The sequence below is a fragment of the Ovis canadensis genome, chromosome 3, assembly GCF_042477335.2.
Source record: "Ovis canadensis isolate MfBH-ARS-UI-01 breed Bighorn chromosome 3, ARS-UI_OviCan_v2, whole genome shotgun sequence".
Lineage (NCBI taxonomy): Eukaryota > Metazoa > Chordata > Mammalia > Artiodactyla > Bovidae > Ovis > Ovis canadensis.
Window position 1 is genome coordinate 190,674,470 of NC_091247.1, and position 19,533 is coordinate 190,694,002.

At 37.8% G+C, this 19,533-nt stretch overlaps 1 non-coding gene across 1 annotated transcript; it reads right to left on the minus strand.

Annotated features, from left to right (window-relative positions):
• Positions 1-19,176: 19,176 nt before the first annotated feature.
• Positions 19,177-19,248, minus strand: TRNAG-ACC (transfer RNA glycine (anticodon ACC)). The gene has a single exon. It is a non-coding gene; the product is annotated as a tRNA-Gly (tRNA).
• Between the last annotated feature and the right edge of the window lie 285 nt (positions 19,249-19,533).

The following is a 19,533-nucleotide window of genomic DNA, read 5'->3' on the forward strand; positions in this document are numbered from 1 at the left end:
CCTTGCTTGCCTATATAAACCAAGAGTTTGTGGCAATCAAGCGGAACTGCTTAGACGGAACCTCTGTCACGTCTGATTGTCTCTCGCTCACCGAGGGGCTGGGTTGGCGGACAGCAGGCTCACCTCTCCTCGGGACCCCTCGGCTTTGCTGAGGGAAGTTCCACTGTCTCTCTTTCTGCGGAGTGCCCCCCGCACTATTCGACACAGTTTTGGAAGTTTTGGTCACAGCAATCACAGCAGAAAAAGAAATCAAAGGAATCCAAACTGGAAAAGAAGAAGCAAAACTCTTACTGTTTGCAGATGACATGATCCCCTACATAGAAAACCCTAAAGACTCCACCAGAAAATTACTAGATCCATGAAATTAAAAGACGCTTACTCCTTGGAAGAAAAGTTATGACCAACCTAGATAGTATATTCAAAAGCAGAGACATTACTTTGCCGACTAAGGTCCGTCTAGTCAAGGCTATGGCTTTTCCTGTGGTCATGTATGGATGTGACAGTTGGACTGTGAAGAAGGCTGAGCACCGAAGAACTGATGCATTTGAACTGTGGTGTTGGAGAAGACTCTTAAGAGTCCCTTGGACTGCCAGGAGATCCACCTAGTCCATTCTGAAGGAGATCATTCCTGGGATTTCTTTGGAAGGAATGATGCTAAAGCTGAAACTCCAGTACTTTGGCCACCTCATGTGAAGAGTTGACTCATTGGAAAAGACTTTGACGCTGGGAGGGATTGGGGGCAGGAGGAGAAGGGGATGACAGAGGATGAGATGGGCTGGATGACATCACTGACTCCATGGACTTGAGTCTGAGAGAACTCCGGGAGATGGTGATGAACAGGGAGGCCTGGCATGCTGCGATTCATGGGGTCGCAAAGAGTCGGACACGATTTAGCGACTGAACTGAATCAGTGAATATAGTAAAGTTGCAGGATATAAAATCAACACACAGAAATCCCTTGCATTCCTATACACTAATAATGAGAAAATAAAAAGAGAAATTAAGTAAACAATTCCATTCACCATTGCAACGAAAAGAATAAAATACTTAGGAATATATCTACCTAAAGAAACAAAAGACCTATACATAGAAAATTATAAAACACTGGTGAAAGAAATCAAAGAGGACACTAATAGATGGAGAATCCGTGTTCATGGATCAGAAGAATCAATCTAGTGAAAATGAGTATACTACCGAAAGCAATCTATAGCTTCAATGCAATCCCTGTCAAGCTATTAATGGTATTTCTCATAGAGCTAGAACAAATAATTTCACAATTTGTTTGGAAATACAAAAAAACCTCGAATAGCCAAAGCAATCTTGAGAAAGAAGAATGGAACTGGAGGACTCAATCTGCCTGACTTCAGGCTCTACTATAAAGCCACAGTCATTAAGACAGTATGGTACTGGCACAAAGACAGTAATATAGATAAATGGGACAAAATGGAAAGCCCAGGGATAAATCCACGCACCTATGGACACCTTATCTTTGACAAAGGAGGCAAGAATATTCAATGGATTAAAGACAATCTCTTTAAAAAGTGTTGCTGGGAAAACTGGTAAACCTCTTGCAAAAGAATGAAACTAGAACACTTTCTAACACCATACACTTAAATAAACTCAAAATGGATTAAAAATCTAAACGTAAGACTAGAAACTATAAAACTCCTAGGGGAGAATATAGGCAAAACACTCTCCAACATACATCACAGCAGGATCCTCTATGACCCACCTCCCAGAATATTGGAAATAAAAGCAAAAGTAAACAAATGGGACCTAATTAAAAGCTTCTGCATAACAAAGGAAACTATAAGCAAGGTGAAAAGACAGCATTCAGAATGGGAGAAAAGAATAGCAAATGAAGCAACTGACAAAGAATTAACCTCAAAAATATACAAGCAACTCCTGGAGCTCAATTCCAGAAAAATATATGACCCAATCAAAAAATGGGCCAAACTAAATAGACATTTCTCCAAAGAAGACATACAGATGGCTAACAAACACATGAAAAGATGCTCACCATCACTCATTATTAGAGAAATGCAAATCAAAACCACAATGAGGTACCATTTCACACCAGTCAGAATGGCTGCTATCCAAAAGTCTACAAGCAATAAATGCTGGAGAGGGTGTGGAGAAAAGGGAACACTCTTACACTGTTGGTGGGAATGCAAACTAGTACAGCCACTATGGAGAACAGTGTGGAGATTCCTTTAAAAAATGGAAATAGAACTGCCATATGGCCTAGCAATCCCACTGCTGGGCATACACATCAAGGAAACCAGAATTGAAAGAGACATGTACCCCAATGTTCATCGCAGCACTGTTTATAATAGCCAGGACATGGAAGCAATCTAGATGTCCATCAGCAGACAAATGGATAAGAAAGCTGTGGTACATATACACAATGGAGTATTACTCAGCCATTAAAAAGAATACATTTGAATCAGTTCTAATGAGGTGGATGAAACTGGAACCTATTATACAGAGTGAAGTAAGCCAGAAAGAAAAGCACCAATACAGTATCTGTTCTGTTCTGTTCAGTCGCTCAGTCATGTTCTACGCTTTGCAACCCCATGAATCGTAGCACGTCAGGCTTCCCTGTCCATCACCAACTCCTGGAGTTCGCTCAGACTCCTGTCCATTGAGTCAGTGATGCCATCCAGCCATCTCATACTCTGTCATCCCTTTCTCCTCCTGCCCGCAATCCCTCCCTGCATCAGGGTCTTCTCCAATGAGTCAACTCTTCGCATGAGGTGGCCAAAGTACTGGAGTTTCAGCTTTAGCATCATTCCTTCCAAAGAAATCCCAGGGCTGATCTCCTTCACGATGGACTGGTTGGATCTCCTTGCAGTCCAAGGGACTCTCAAGAGTCTTCTCCAACACCACAGTTCAAAAGCATCAACTCTTCAGCGCTCAGCCTTCTTCACAGTCCAACTGTCACATCCATACATGACCACAGGAAAAACCATAGCCTTAACTAGACGGACCTTAGTCAGCAAAGTAATGTCTCTGCTTTTGAATATGCTATCTAGGTTGGCCATAACTTTCCTTCCAAGGAGTAAGCATCTTTTAATTTTACTAACACATATATATGGAATTTAGAAAGATGGTAACAATAACCCTGTATGCGAGACAGCAAAAGAGACACAGATGTATAGAACAGTATTTTGGACTCTGTGGGAGAGGGAGAGGGTGGGATGATTTGGGAGAATGGCATTGAAACATGTATAATATCATGTGTGAAATGAATCGCCAGTCCAGGTTCAATGCAGGAAACAGGATGCTTGGCGCTGGTGCACTGGGATGACCCAGAGGGATGGTATGGGGAGGGAGGTGGGAGAGGGGTCCAGGATGGGGAACATGTGTGCATCTGTGATGGATTCATGTTCATGTATGGCAAAACCAATACAATATTGTAAAGTAATTAGCCTCCAATCAAAATAAATAAATGTATATTTTAAAAAATCTAAAAAATAAAACATTTAAAGAAAATAAGTAAATAAATAAATCTGAGATGTAGGGGACGGGGAAGAGGGATATGGAGGGGGGAGCAGGGGAAGTTTACATACAGCCCCAGACTAAATTATTCACAGAATTGTAAGCTTAAAATTAGGACAAAAGAAAGAGAACATGGTTTCAGGAAACTAGACCGTTCTGCTCTCTGTTCTGCTAATTACTAAACAGGTGACCCTGGGCAAGTGAATTCATGGCTCTGTGTCTTAATTTTATTTTCTCTAAAATGAGAATTACAATAACACTTGCTTCCTCAAATTTTTGTGAGGTTTAAGAAAATTATGCACACATGTTTAGAACAGTGACTGGCCCTAGTGTGCATTCAGTAATTTTTAGCTATTGTTTTCCAAATACCCAACGTGTATATCTCTTTCAGGCTTCCCTGGATGTTCCTGTGGTCAGAAATTAATGATGTGTTTTTTACCGTTTGTATTACCTCTAGGTCTACCACAAGCCTGGGGAGATAGTAGCATTATAGAATATTCATGTTTGAATTGTTCATCATTTTCACAGTGATGAAGTAATAGCTGTTCTGTTGTTTCTCAGCTTAAGCAGTGATATCCTGTTATCCTGAGTTATCATTCTTTCTAAAATTATCATTGATCTATATTTCTGAGAATAGTATTTGAAGTTCAATTACCCTCCTGGGAAGGTTGAAGAAAGAGAAATTTGTTGTTGATAATTGAGAGGTAGCAGAGTATCAATGGTCAAGGGCACAAGTTCTGGTTTACCATGGCCTAGGTTTAAATGTGACTTTCAGTTCAGTTCAGTTCAGTTCAGTTCATTTCAGTCACTCAGTCATGTCCAACTCTTTGAGAACCCATGGACTGCAGCATGCCAGGCTTCCCTGTCCATCACCAACTCCCGGAGTTTACTCAAACTCATGTCCACTGAGTCGGTGATGCCATTCAACCATCTCATCCTCTGTCGTCCCCTTTTCCTCCGGCCTTCAATCTTTCCCAGCATCAGGGTCTTTTCAAATGAGTCAGTTCTTTGCATTAGGTGGCCAAAGTACTGGAGCTTCAGTTTCAGCATCGGTCCTCCCAATGAATATTCAGGACTGATTTCCTTTAGGACGGACTGGTTGGATCTCCTTGCAGTCCAAGAGACTTTCAAGAGTCTTCTCCAACACCACAGTTCAAAACCATCAATTCTTCGACACTCAGCTTTCTTTATAGTCCAACTCTCATATATGAATACTGGAAAAACCATAGCTTTGACTAGACGAAACTTCGTTGGCAAAGTAATGTCTCTGCTTTGTAAGATGCCATCCAGGTTGGTCAGAACTCTTCTTCCAAGGAGCAGGTGTCTTAATTTCATGGCTGGAGTCACCATCTGCAGTGATTTTGGACCCCTCCAAAATAAAGTCTGTCACTGTTTCCACTGTTTCCCCACCTATTTGCCATGAAGTGATGGTACCAGATACCATGATTTTAGTTTTCTGAATGTTGAATTTTAAGCCAACTTTTTCACTCTCCTCTTTTACTTTCATCAAGAGACTCTTTAGCTCTTCTTCGCTTTCTGCCAGAAGTGTAGTACTTACTCATTTACTAGCTGACAGACATTGAGCAAGTTTCCACTCAGAACCTTACTATCCTCCGTAAAATAAAGGTAGTAATACTGTCCATGTCATTGATTTATACTGAGGATTGACATATGAATTCAAGTAAAGCACTTAGAAAAGTCCCTTGCACAATGCAATTCATTTGATAAATGTTATTATAACATGTGATAATTGTTATTATAAGGTGGTATATACTCAGATTTACAACAGAGTCCCAAAGTCAAATAATCTGTTTCATTAGCTTAATTGCACTGTATCCTAACTAAGGATTCAGAAACTATCATTACAATGGTTTTGACTGTTTTTAATCTTCTTAGAACTGTTTCCTTACACACCTACATGAGAATGTGCTGCAAGTGGCAGTGATTTTATTTGCATGGATTCCTTGAGTCCATGTTGTGCAACAAGTTTAGGCAGATGGAGATCAAAGAAAAAACATGCTCTATTCCATATCTTTATGGTCATATAGCTAAGAGAAATATGAACAGAAAACTCAAATTCTTGCCTCTGGCCATTTTAGCTCTGTGAGCATCACTTGTGATATGGGAACAATGCTTGCTGTCCTGCCAACATCACAAAGATCCTTCAAGGATAAAATAAGATGGATAGAAAAGCCCCACATAAGCTATGAAATGATATACAAATACACAATGGGTCTATTTAAATATTCTAGCAAATTAAATGTTACAATAATAGAGAATTTTTATACATAACAGGTTATAATCAATTAGCAGAACATCATTTTGAGAAAATACTGAGCACCTAAATCATACTGATATATACATATTGTACACTTTTCTCATTTCACTCTTTTCCATAATTAAGGGAGAATTGTGCATGCTCAGTCACTTCAGAGGTGCCCTACTCTTTGCAACCCCATGGTCTGTAGCCCGCCAGGCTTCTCTGTCTGTGTAATTCTCCAGGCAAGAATACTGGAGCAGGTTGCCATTTCCTATTCCAGGATCTCCCCAACCCAGGGATCGAAACTACATCTCCCACATTCGTATGTGGATTCTTTACCACTGAGCCACATGGGAAGCCCATGGGAGTCTTTGCTTCCTACCATTACAACATTCTCAATATTTCTAAAAGTGCCCTTGATGTTCCCCCAAAGCACTGCTATCTACTTTGTTTCTGGCTCTCATCACTGATGTCTCTGGTCCTTGGGCCTTTCTTTGCCATACCTTGTCCTATACCATGGTGATTCTTTCTGCCATGGACCCAGAGTGGCAGGGCACCAATGTTGTATGCTGCAGATGCTATATTGTTTGAAATCTGACTGTGTCACTTATGTGCTTAAAGCCCTTTCCTGGGACCTACCTGCCTTCAAAATAAAGGGCAGACTCCTCAATAGGCCTCAAAGGTCCAGTTTCTTTTAACCTTTCTCTTTTTTTTCCCCCCTAGTTTCACTTCTCACATTTAGCCAGTGGTTGATACTCCCACTTATATTTGATCTCCTTGAGTTATTCCCTTGTTCCCTGCTTTCTTTCAAGCCTAAGGTTTTTCATATGCTCTTCTCTCTAAGTCACCTGCAGTCATCTCATGAATTCTTCAACATCCTTCTTGTGCTAGCTGCAATCTGGGGTGCAGATTTGAGTCTCTGGGACTGGTTGGCTGACTCATCACAGAAATTATAATGCAGCAACTGGCCTAGGGTTTGTCTTCTCCTCTGTGTATACTTTCTGTGTTCAGCTGTTTTCACTTAGGGATTCTGAATCAGCCTCTTCTTCGGATTCTGTTTTACCTTTCAGTATTGAATCTATGAGGCTTCCCAAGTGGTAAAGAATCCGCCTGCCAATGTAGGCAATACAGGAGATACAGGCTTAATCCCTGGGTCAGGAAGATCCCCTGAAGGAGGAAATGACAACTCACACCTGTATTCTTGCCTGGGAAATCCCATGTCCATAGCGTTGCAAAGAATTGAACATGAATGAGAGACTTGGCACACATGCGTACACATCCGATAGGCATATTTATATTTTAAAATAGTTTGTAAAAGGCCCTTCAGAGCTACATACTGCCTAAGTTCATTCTTTTTGTGACAAACACTTATTCTATGCTAGCTATGTGCCAGGGATGATTCTCATTTTAGGATGCTCCAAAGATACATGAATGATACTGCTGATTTGCATCAACATGAATGGGCCTCGAGGGCATTATACTAAGTGAAATAAGTCAGACAGAGAAAGACAAATACTGTATGATATTATTCATGTGTGGAATTTAAAAAATAAAACAAATTATGAATATAACAAAAAAGAAATAGACTCATATATAAAGAGCAATTTAGTGGTCACTATTGGGGAGAGAAAAGGAGGGAGGGGCAATATAGAGGTAGGGAATTAAGAGATACAAACCAATAAGAATGAAATAAGGGATAAAGATATGTTGTACAATGCCAATATTTCATAACTATAACCTTTTAAAAATTGTGAATCATCATACTGTATACCTGTAACATATATAACATTATACATCCACCATATTTTTTTTAGAAAAACAAATAAATAATAATCATTGTATTATAGACACTCAGAAATACCAGTGACTAAAAACATGCTAGATAAGCAAAACTTTGTTTTATTTGCAGGGGTATAGATTAGTTGATGGCTTTGTGTCCTACCTCCATCACTTTCCAGACTCCTGGATAAGAGTCTCTTAACTCTATAACTCAAAACTCTGAACTTCACAACTCTGTAAAACAGATTTATGACTCTGTGAAGCACATTTGCTTCACACAGGGACCAATAAATATTAAACACCGTAAATATCAGATTTTGTTATTAAATTGAAACTTCTCTGACAGAAGTGGTCAACAGCACCAAACTGATTAAATCTATTAAGTAAATTTTTGGCCATGCCATGAGACCGGGGATGGAATCTAAGCTCCCTGCTGTGGAAGCTTGGGGTCCTAACCACTGGGCCTCCCAGGAATTCTCTAAAGGTATTAATTTATAGAGAATAGATATTATTAATCTGGCATCTCTGACTAAATTGATCATACAGTATATTGAGGAAAAAAGCTGAAATAAAGAACCTGAACCCCAGTTGACCTTTGATACTTTGACAGTAAATGATGAAAGTTTCATGCAAGTCATTTCATTTTTCTTACCTGTAAAACTACAAGAGCTCATATGGTCCCTTCTAATTACACTAGAATTTTGGCATCTCTTGAATGATTTTCAAATTGGTTTAGAGAACTGAAATTATATTCTACTTGATTCTCACATCTCTTATCTCTATATTTCCTAGTAGGATAAAGGGAAATATTTTCTTGTACATAATCTTTTCTTTGTAAGTAACTTGCTAGGATAAGAGTTTCACAGTTCAGGAAGAAACATTATTGTAGTTGTGGAACAGTATATTGAAGGTTAATTTGAGCTTTGGTGCAGTGGAGACATTTATGAGTGCATTCTTTGACTGGTTGAACAACTTCTTTCCTTCAGAATCTGCCTTTGAATATCAAAGGAGACATCAAAGGTCGTTCTGCCTCTCTGTAGCTACTGGTTATTAAGGTGTACATGAAACACTTCATTTGTTCAAGGGAGTGCATTCCAGGGAGAACTCATAGGCACAAATTCTCTTTGTTGTTTTTGTTAAACTGTAATCTTTCCCAATGTGAACTGTGTCTTTGCTACTTTGGTCAGCTGAGAAATCTTTTTCCTACTGTTGAAAAGGAAATCATATTTTTGAACTTTTATTCTAAAAACTTTAAATTCAAATTCTTTCTTAAAGCTCTGAGTCTCTTCTTATCCTTTATTGTGTAAGAAAATAATCTTACTATGATTCATATTTTAGAAGAAATTTTATATAAAGCTATTTTGCAATTTATGGGTGTAATGTAGTTACTGTTCTTTGCAATGTGATTATTTTGGTTACTATGGGCATTATTTAGGCAAAAAGTTATTAAATGTTTATATATTCTGTGAAGGGCTTGAGACTCTAATAGGATATTTTCATTTCAAACACCAGAATTAAGATGAGGAAATGATATTTTCCAAGTGGTTCTTCTCCTTGATCCTGCTGTCCATATGCCAAAGTTAATTAGCTCTAGATGGTAAGAAAATATAAAGGGAGAGCAAGAGAGAGAGAGAGAGAGAGAGAAAGAGAGAGAGAGAGAGTTAGCAGGAGTGATGAGAGAAAATTTTAATTGGAAGAACAATAAAGGTCATGTAAATTCGTTTCAGCTTGGTAAATATTCATCGATCATCTTGTTATGTTTAAGGTATATAGCTATCATTTGGTAGTGCAAATGGATAAGAAAGAAAATTCCTTGATTATCCAGGTACTCACAAACTTGTGAGAGAGATGGATAGACACATTTTTTACTACTACCAGGCTGATTATGGTAAGGGCTGTTATATAGACACTGAGAATCTCTGTGTACAAAAGTTAAGGGCAGAAGCTCCTAAAGACAGACCTGGCCAAGCCAGACTCTGCACTGTATATTTTGTGTAACCTTGGCCAAGATATTGACTATTCTAAAGACCCAGTTTCCTCATCTGTAAGTGGAGATAATAATGTTGACCTCTAAGGGTCAGTGTGAGGATCACAGGCATAAAATGATTATATAATTTTACACACAGAAGATTATATGCATAAGTAGTTATATGCATTGGCACAATGTCAGACATTTAGTAAGAGTTCACAAAATGGTAACTATGTGGTGAAACTCCAGAGAAGGAGGAAATCAAATCTTACTGGGGTTTTGCAGACACCTTCTCAGAGAAGGTGATGTCAACTGCAAACTGGCGCTTGCCAAGAGCATTTGCCAGTGACTGAACAACCACAAGAACATTTGCCATCTGCCTCTGCAGAGATTGAACCCTGTACTGCTGCAGCTGCCAACTTTCAACACCGCCTGAGGGGAATCCATGGTGGAGAGTGAAGCATTTTTCTGTATTCCAGGGAAACCGGTGGAACAGATCTTTAGATAGTTAGATATTTTCAGGAACTGATTTCATGATCCCAATCCTTGCATCTCTTTATATCTGGAAAATCACTGAATCCCTTCGTGGTTACATCAGCTCCTCATGACTAGCAGAAAACCTTTTGTAAAGTAAGCACTTGATTACATTGAATTCCCCTTCACCAAAATCTTATATATTGCCCTTTCCCCACTGCCTCTTTGGATCAGTGTCTCAGAGCTATGTGAGGTGCTGTCTCCTGAGCTGCAGCCCTCATTTTGCCCCAAATAAAACTTAACTTGCAACTCTCAAGTTGTGCATCATTTTAGTCAACAGTGAGATTTTCTTTTGGTCTTAAATATTGAGCAGCTCTCAGGAGCCATGGAAAGGAAAGGAATTCAGGGCACAGGAAGCTGTGTATTCAGAGGTTGCAAAATATACAGAAGAACCTAGAGAGCATTAGTAAAGGAGATTTGGGTGTGTCTGCCATGGGAGATCATTTGGATATATAGCTCATGGTTGGGTTTTGGAGGCTCTGAATGACAATAAATTTAGACCTTAGTGAGAGTTACATATTTGGGATGAGTTTCATAGTTTTCAAAGAGCCTTCTCAAACATTAAAAAGAACTTTATAGTCTATGAGATAGGTCAGGCAACTATTACATAATCCCATTTTATGCCTAAAGAAATTTAGCTTTGAAGAGGGTAAACATCCTGTTCCAGACCACAGAATCAGTAATGGTGGATCTAGAACTGGGTCTCAAATTGTTTGAGCTAGATAAATGTTTTGCCCAAGAAGCTACCTGTGACTGCTGTGAGGACTACTGCAGGTATTAAAGGGAGAGATAACGGGGGCCTGAAATAAGAAACTTCCATGGAAAGTAGAAAAGGAAGCACAGACTGAAAACCCTCTGTGAAGGGAGAATCAACAACCTGGAAGGGCTGGCTAACTATGGAGGGTAAACTAACAGAAAGCATTTTAGGGCTCTGAGGTTTGGAATCTGACTAACTGAGAAGGTGAATGCTAATGCTCAGGGAGTTTGAAGTCCTTTTATTGTTGGAATGCTGGCTGTCTTTGCAGCAGCAAATCTTGGAGCAGTGGCAGAAATAGAAAAGTAACTAATGGCATTTGAATAGTGTCTCATGTTTACACATCACAATCAGGTTCTTTATCTCATGATTTATTTGAGTAGCTGAAAACACCTGATGTAATGATTAAGTATTGTTTTTAGTTCTTTGTTCTTCTCATCTATAAAATGGATATTATAATGATTTGCCCCCTGGAATTATATTATATGAGAAATATATTTGAATTACAACAGTGTCTGGCACATAGAAATTGTTTTCCATCATTGCTTTGATTTTGTTGTTGTTAAGTTCCAGTTCTGCAGATCATATATAATGGATTGATGAGGAAAACCCAAAAGGCCAGTTTTTATAGGGGTGAGGGGCAGAGTGAAGAGATTAAGTAACTCAACTCCAGGAGAGTTCTCTGTGTTAATTTATGAATTTCAGCCTCCAACTAAAGGGGGGAAGCCGGATCATTTTTGGCTTATTTTCTGTTTTATTATGGGTTGAAAAAGAGAAATAGAAACCTTGAAATAGAGGTGTTTATTTAACCATTGATCACTCTACTCCTTCATTTCTATGAGAAGCTAACTTTTAGTTGAGAAATTATTTGATCCCCTTAGATTCACTTCTTGAGGGAATGGAATTTTTCATGGGGAAAGAATTGTCAAACAAGGGAGAACCTCATATATAAAATTCCTCCAAATAATATCCCCAATATACTTTCTGGGAAGTAGAATACAAGAAATTTACTTCAATATCCATTTTAAAAGAAATCCCCAAACCTGAAATTTGTTGTTTTAGGAAAAAAGAAACCACTTCTGATTTTATCCGTTGTGTTAAAATTAACAAAGAAAGTAAATTATCACATAATTTAAAGTTGTGGCCTGAAGATCACACAGAAAATGACACATGATGTAAAGCAGGAGGCCACTGAGCCCACCTTTGATACTTATTAACTTTGTGACTTTGTAGAAATCATATAACCTCACCTGACCATGGTATTTCTTCCATTTTTCAGTATAAGATAGTGACCCCCAATCTTTTTGGCACCAGGGACTAGTTTTGTGGAAGACCATTTTCCCATGGACCCAAGGAGGGGGGATGGTTTTGGGATGATTCAAGGGCATTGTATTTATTGTGTGATTTATTTGTATCTATTATTACATCAGCTCTACCTTAGATATCAGGCAGTAGATCCCAGAGGTTAGAATCCCTGGTATAACATAGATTATTTGGAAGATATTCAACAACATAAAATAACTCATTTACTCTTCTGAACAGAATTATCCAGTAGATGTCATTTCATAGTTGAGAAAAATATGGAGGTGTAAAGAGATTATAAAACTTTCTCAGGTCTCCTAGACAGGGCTGGGGGGCTGAAACAGGTGGTCTGGCTTCAGAGGCCGTGCTCTTATCTTTGGTCATTGTTGGTTTGAAAATTGAGCACAAAGGGCAAGGAGCAAGTGAAGAAAGATAGGGATCACTGTAGATGGGAAGGCATTGAGTTTAATAAGCAAGGGAACTCAGGTTCGAGACTTGTCTTAGGTGGCTGCAAGATGGATATATCTCTGTCCCTACCTGCCAGAAACTTAAAAAAAAAAAATAGAGATACCTGAACTGGGTTCAGTCCACATGGCCTCATCAACAGTTTACTCTCTCAGGGCTATGTCCTTGGAACATCTCCCACTCTGGAAACCATGGGCAGAGTGTATATTCCAAGCATGGGAGTTGCGGGTGGGGCGGGGAGGGGAAGAGCCTCTGACTGCCCAGGTCTAGGTCATGGATCAACCATCAGTTACATCTTCCAGTGACCTCCTGCGATAGTCTTTTTCATTAACTGCAATTAATGCAGATTAAATGAAACAGTTTTCAAGACCACGGTATATTTCTTTTGAAAGAAGAACATTACATATGTGGTAGACTCTTAGCATTGTTTTGGGGAAATTTTTTCTTTCCTGTTTCAGGTATACGGCTAAAAGCAGCATGCATGCTAAGTCACTTCAGTCATGTCTGACTCTGTGACCCTGCTGTGTTCTGTAGCCCACCAGGCTCCTCTGTCCATGGGATTCTCCAAGCAAAAATACTGGAATGAAATTGCCATACCATGACAATTGGAATGGTTTGTCACGCTCTCCTCTTCCTAGGGGTTGCCATACCCTCCTCCTTCTAGGGATCTCACAATCTAGGAATTGAACCCCTGTCTCTTTCATCTCCTGCAGGTGATCTCCTTACATCTTACATCTCCTTACATTGCCTCTTACATTGGCAGGTGAGTTATTTACCACTAGTGCCACCTGGGAAGCCCCAAAGCAGCATGAGACTGTTTTTAAAAAGACTGTTTTGGTCATAAGCTATGTAAATACATATATACTTTTGGACTGATAGAGACTGTTTTTAATTTAACTGACTTGGAGACATGACCCAGAGTATTTAATAAACTCTACACTGGAGTCCAATAACATGATCTAGTAACATGATCTAATAGCAAAGGATATTTCCACATCCACTTCAAGTTGTTAAATCAATAAATAGTCCTACAGACCCAGTCACTCTCTTCTGCTGTTAGAGTATCTTAATCGGCCAATTCAAGAGACCAGCCTTGTGAGATGCTGCTCTTTGTCACAAATTTCCTATTAAAAGTTATACATAATGTTGATGTATGGCAAAACCAATACAATATTGTTAAGTAATTAACCTGCAATTAAAATAAATAAATTTATATTTAGAAAAATGTCCTTCTGGTTATATGTAATTTCAGCCACTAACATAATAATTATTTACCCAACATTAAAATATATTTGTGAGATAAGATTATCCTAAAATTGGAATAAAATGAAGATTATTTTTTTAAAAGAAGCAGAAACATGTGTCTAGACTCTTGCAGATAGAATTAGGATGCCACTGCCTGCACTAAAAATCCTTATTGTGTTTTCATGTGTGTGATATGGGAATTGTGTAAGTTATAATGATGAAAACTGTCAAATTTCAATCCATCTGTTCATTGAATAGCTTATGTCTCAAAAGCCCCTTTTCTACTTGATTTTCATTCATGCTTTTGCTTCCATTATCATATTTTTTTCATACTGTGTTCAGTGAAATCATATTCTTTGAAGATACTTTTCCTACCAGTTTTATAGTTGGTGTTGCCTCTAACATGTCTTTAAGAATTTAAATTTAGTCTGAAAATTTGTCAATTACCTTGATCCACCCTAAAAGAGGACTTTGCATAAGTGTGAAATTGAAATGATGTCAATTTATGCATACCCACTGTTAAACTGATGAGATAATTGGACTGATGCCACGTATTTATTTCAAGTTTTGGATTTGGGCCACTTATACAAATAGGTCTAGATATTCATTTTTAAATATCTAGTCATGACTATTTCAAAATATAATTTTTTACTTTTATTCCACCAAACACCACCCAGTAACTTCAACATTGGCAGTGTAATTGAATGCCCAGACTTACTATGAACAGAATTCATCCTGGCATCACTGTCACCTCAGCCTCTGTAGATTTTTGGCCAAGGTGGCCACACAACCCCAGTAGTCAAAGAGGTTAAAAATGAAAAGAAAAATCTTTTCTTGACATCTGTTGAAATAAAGCTTTGCTAGTGTTTTGTCTCAGGACATTCAAGATTTGGAGTTCTTCCAACTGTTTTCACGCAAAAACAAAAATAACCAATATTATGAGTCACATTAAAATTACTTTCAGAGGCTGTGTGAGCAGAATGGTTGAGAGCTTTGTCTTTGAGTTTTAAAGACTAGCCCCTACAATTTACTAGCTCTGTGTCCCTGGACACATCACCTAACTTCTCTACGCCTTGATCTGTTTGTAAGAGAGTGGTAGAAATAATGATGCTTAGCTTCTAGAGTGCTGTGAGGATAGAACAAAACATGAAGCATTCAGCACACTAACCACAAGGGCGGAGTGACCAGCAGCTGTTCCCTTTACTCAGCTTTGCCTTTGCTCCATCACCTCATTACTGATTCTCTTTTGGCACAGCTACTTCCACTTTTCTTACCCAGTTCATCATTGGGATAGAAATGCTCACCATAAGAAGTGTTCGTAAAGTGTCTTGAAATGTCCGCTGGGTGATTATTTACTCACCACTTTTTTTGTTCTCTGCTGTGATTGTGCTCAGGCTATTGTATTTCTGCCTGTAGGTAATGTAAGGGTCTGTCCCACTCTTTCCAGAGAATCCAGTCTAAATGACTTGCATTTTTGCAAAATCAGTAGAAATCACATTTTTGGAAATTTACCTTGGTATTCGTTAGATAGTTTTTAATAATCCTCCCATGTTATCTTTTGGTTTTGTACTTTGAGGAAAAAACAATCATATCCTATTCAAGAAGAGGAAAGTTTAGAGTGGCAAATAAAAACAAATAGTTATTTTGTAAAGATACATTTGGTTATGTCACCATTTGTCTGCAAGAGTTACAGATATAATTAGGACAAAGGGAAATGTCTGATTCAATGACAAGGCTTTCATAGAAATTGATGGCATTATTGGCTATTTAAACATTCAAATGTATAGTATATCTAGCATATGGTATTTATGTGGGAAGCTGTATAAATAATACAAAACTAGTTTATTTTGTAGTACTTTTTGTTTCTTTACCTTTAACCTCACTTTCAAGTTCAGTCAGTTCAATTCAGTTCAGTTCAGTTCATTCGCTCAGTCTTGTCCGACTCTTTGCGACCCTATGAATCGCAGCACGCCAGGCCTCCCTGTACATCACCAACTCCCGGAGTTCATTCAGACTCACATCCATCAAGCCATCTCATCCTCTGCCGTCCCCTTCTCCTCCTGCCCCCAATCTCTCCCAGCATCAGAGTCTTTTCCAATGAGTCAACTCTTCACACGAGGTGGCCAAAGTACTGGAGTTTCATCTTTAGCATCATTCCTTCCAAAGAAATCCCAAGACTGATCTTCAGAATGGATTGGTTGGATCTCCTTGCAGTCCAAGGGACTCTCAAGAGTCTTCTCCAACACCATAGTTCAAAAGCATCAATCCTCTGGTGCTCAGCCTTCTTCACAGTCCAACTCTCACATCCATAGATGACTCCAGGAAAAACCATAGCCTTGACTAGACAGACCTTAGTCCCCAAAGTAATATCTCTGCTTTTGAATATGCTGTCTAGGTTGGTCATAACTTTTCTTCCAAAGAGTAAGCGTCTTAATCTTCTATAAATAGGACCTCAAGAGTTTCTTTCTGTGGAGCAGATTATTAATTGCCAACATGCTATCAATGATGATTGTAACAAAAACTATGAAAAATATGTTTAGACTCTTTCATGTTCTTTTGAAACTTCTAAAATCAGTTTTGAAGAGCATATGGAGAGCTAGAGGCAATTATTTGAAGTGAGACTAAAGCATAGTTGAAAATCATTTGACAAAGTGAATATTAATGAATATCAACATCTTAATTTTTGTACCATTGAAACTGTTTATAAAAGCATGGTGTGTAATATAAATAACACGATGTCATGTTTAATAAAACGTCACACCAGATTCTTTCCCTTTTATCTTACAACCAGTTTCTTTTGATGTTTGTTTTAGCTGCTTTAGAATGACTTAAGTTTTCTGTTTGTCATTCAAATTTACCATTTAACGAAAGCCCCCTGGCAGTGTTATGCCAGCCTTCTACCCTTCCTCTCTTTGATAGGCCAGTTTCTATCGCATGTGATTTGGTAAAAGCTGAGAGTAACAAGCGGTATAGATAATGGAGAGTTGGATGATAATGAGATAAAAATGAAAAGTGTCCAGTACTGTGACTGGTCTAGATTAAATGTTTCATATATGAGAATTTTATTGCTTCTTCTTATAAATACATTTATAGTATTTTTTGTCTCCAAAGCCTTGATAAATCTTATGAAACACACACACACACACAGAGCAAAGAAGTTTGCCTCCTTTGGATCTTACTTCCACAGGACTATACTCCATGATTTTTAATAAATTTAAGCACCTTTCCACTAGGGAAAAAATAAAACAATGAGCCTTAGATTCTATTTATATCTCCTTAGCATTTACTATCCTATGGTAATGTTATATTATATTATATCAATATATACCTAGTAGTATGTTTCTTATTCTGTATGTAAATTTTATGTATACATATATATATCCTTTAAATGATACTTTATTATAGTCTGGATTTTTTCCATAACATAGACATTAGGGTATAATTTTTAAATGCTTACATAGTTGAGCAACCTTAGAGTCTGCTTTTGTTATTTATCATATGACAAGGTAATATAGGATATATATATATATATATAGTCTCCTTTCCTGATATTTATTGTATTTTTCTTTTCTAAGCAAGTCTAAGAAATAATCTGTATGGACTTAATCTAAAAAGATATTTTTCTGTTTTGTCATTAAATTTTTACTATTACAGGGTTAGTTTTATGTTATTTGTTATTTGATGCAGATTTTAAAATTGCATTTATCTTTACTTTTAATTTCATATTTACTAAACTTGATATTATAAACTGATAAGACTTCCAGGTACAACTATATTTTTCATTTTTAACCAATAGTTCTTCAGAATATATTGTTACTAACTATATTGTTTGGAACTGACACATGTAATATTGTTAGACATTCTTTTATTTAATATGACTTCATGAAAATTTATTTAACGTAATCATAACCTGATTAATTTGTCTTAGTTTTTTGCCATAATAGAAAACTCTAGGTTTTTCCTTTTTGTATTTGCACAGATACTGCATGATTGAAATTATTCTGTAGATTTTAGCCCACATATATTTTTGTGTGTCTTGTATAGGCATTAGATTGTCATCAAGGAGAAAAATCATATTTACTGGATTCTATTTTTATTTCTGTTGGAACCAGCCTTGTGCCTCAAGTTTGAGCATCAGGGCATTCTTAAATTTATAGTAATATATGCTACCCATCTTTCTTGAGGTTACAATTTCTAGAAAAGTAAGATGTGTAGTCAAAAGAGACAGGAGGACCAGAACAAATATAATCTGCTACACCAGACTGTTCTCAACTCACCAGAGTGATTTCTATCAAATGTTCTGTCATCAGTAAGGAAGTGCTTGCCCTACACTCCTTTGAGCTCCAGCTTACTCTTCTCTAAACCATCTCATCTTAGCCCCTCCAGGTTTGTGTTGTGGCTTCTTCCCATGTGGAGACCTGAAAAAAAAAAAACAAAACCCTAACTCTTCTTTTGGTGAATCTCATGGCAAAATTAATACCTCAGGACATTCACCAGGCCCTGGCCTTCAGTTCCCAAGAATCCAGACATAAACATATTCTAAAATTTCTTCTCAAGACCTCATATTCTTTTTTTTTTTCCCTTTACAATATTGTATTGGTTTTGCCACACATCAACATGAATCCACCACTGGTGTACATGTGTTCCCAATCCCGAAACCCCTTCCCTCCTCCCCTCTCCCACACCATCCCTCCGGGTCATCCCAGTGCACCAGTCCCAAGCATCCTGCACCCTCATTGAACCTAGACTGGTGATTCATTTCTTATATGATATTATGCATGTTTCAATGCCATTCTCCCAAATCATCCCACCCTTTCCCTCTCCCTCTCCCACAGAGTCCAAAAGACTGTTCTATACATCTGTGTCTCTTTTGCCGTCTTGCATACAAGATTCATCGCAGCACTGTTTATAATAGCCAGGACATGGAAGCAACCTAGATGTCCATCAGCAGATGAGTGGATAAGAAAGCTGTGGTACATATACACAATGGAGTATTACTCAGCCATTAAAAAGAATACATCTGAATCAGTTCTAATGAGGTGGATGAAACTGGAGCTCATATTCTTTTGTTTATGTGTTTTAAACTTTAAAAATGTGGCAAGTAGGCACCCAAGTATATTTCAGTGAAGATCGTGCCCAGCTGGTTTTTCATACTTCTCCAAGGTCAATAGATATAATATATATATATATATCAATCTATATTATATTCTATTAATAATCTATTATTAATCTATATTGAAGTGAAGTTGCTCAGTCGTGTCTGACTCTTTGCAACCCCATGGACTGTAGCCTACCAGGTTCCTCCATCCATGAGATTTTCCAGGCAAGAATACTGGAGTGGATTGCCATTTCCTTCTCCAGGAAATCTTCCCAACCCAGGGATTGAACCTGGGTCTCCCACATGGTAGGCAGATGCTTTACCATCTGAGCCAGCAGGGAAGCTCAATCTATATTAATAATCTGTTAATATTATTAGAATTAATAATAATTCTAATAATTCTGATTTAGAATTAGATATATTGACAGTCCAAAATTATCTTTATTTCTTAGGTAAGACTTCCCACTTTGCTTGCATTTTTGTACCCTTTAGTACACAGATTATTTTCAAATTGGATATGCTTTTTTCTTCAGGTTTCTCTTTCTTTACAATGGTGCAATGGTGTTGTGTTTTTACCTGTTTTATTAATCTGTTTTTATTATCCACAGTTTCTTCATTCTGGATGT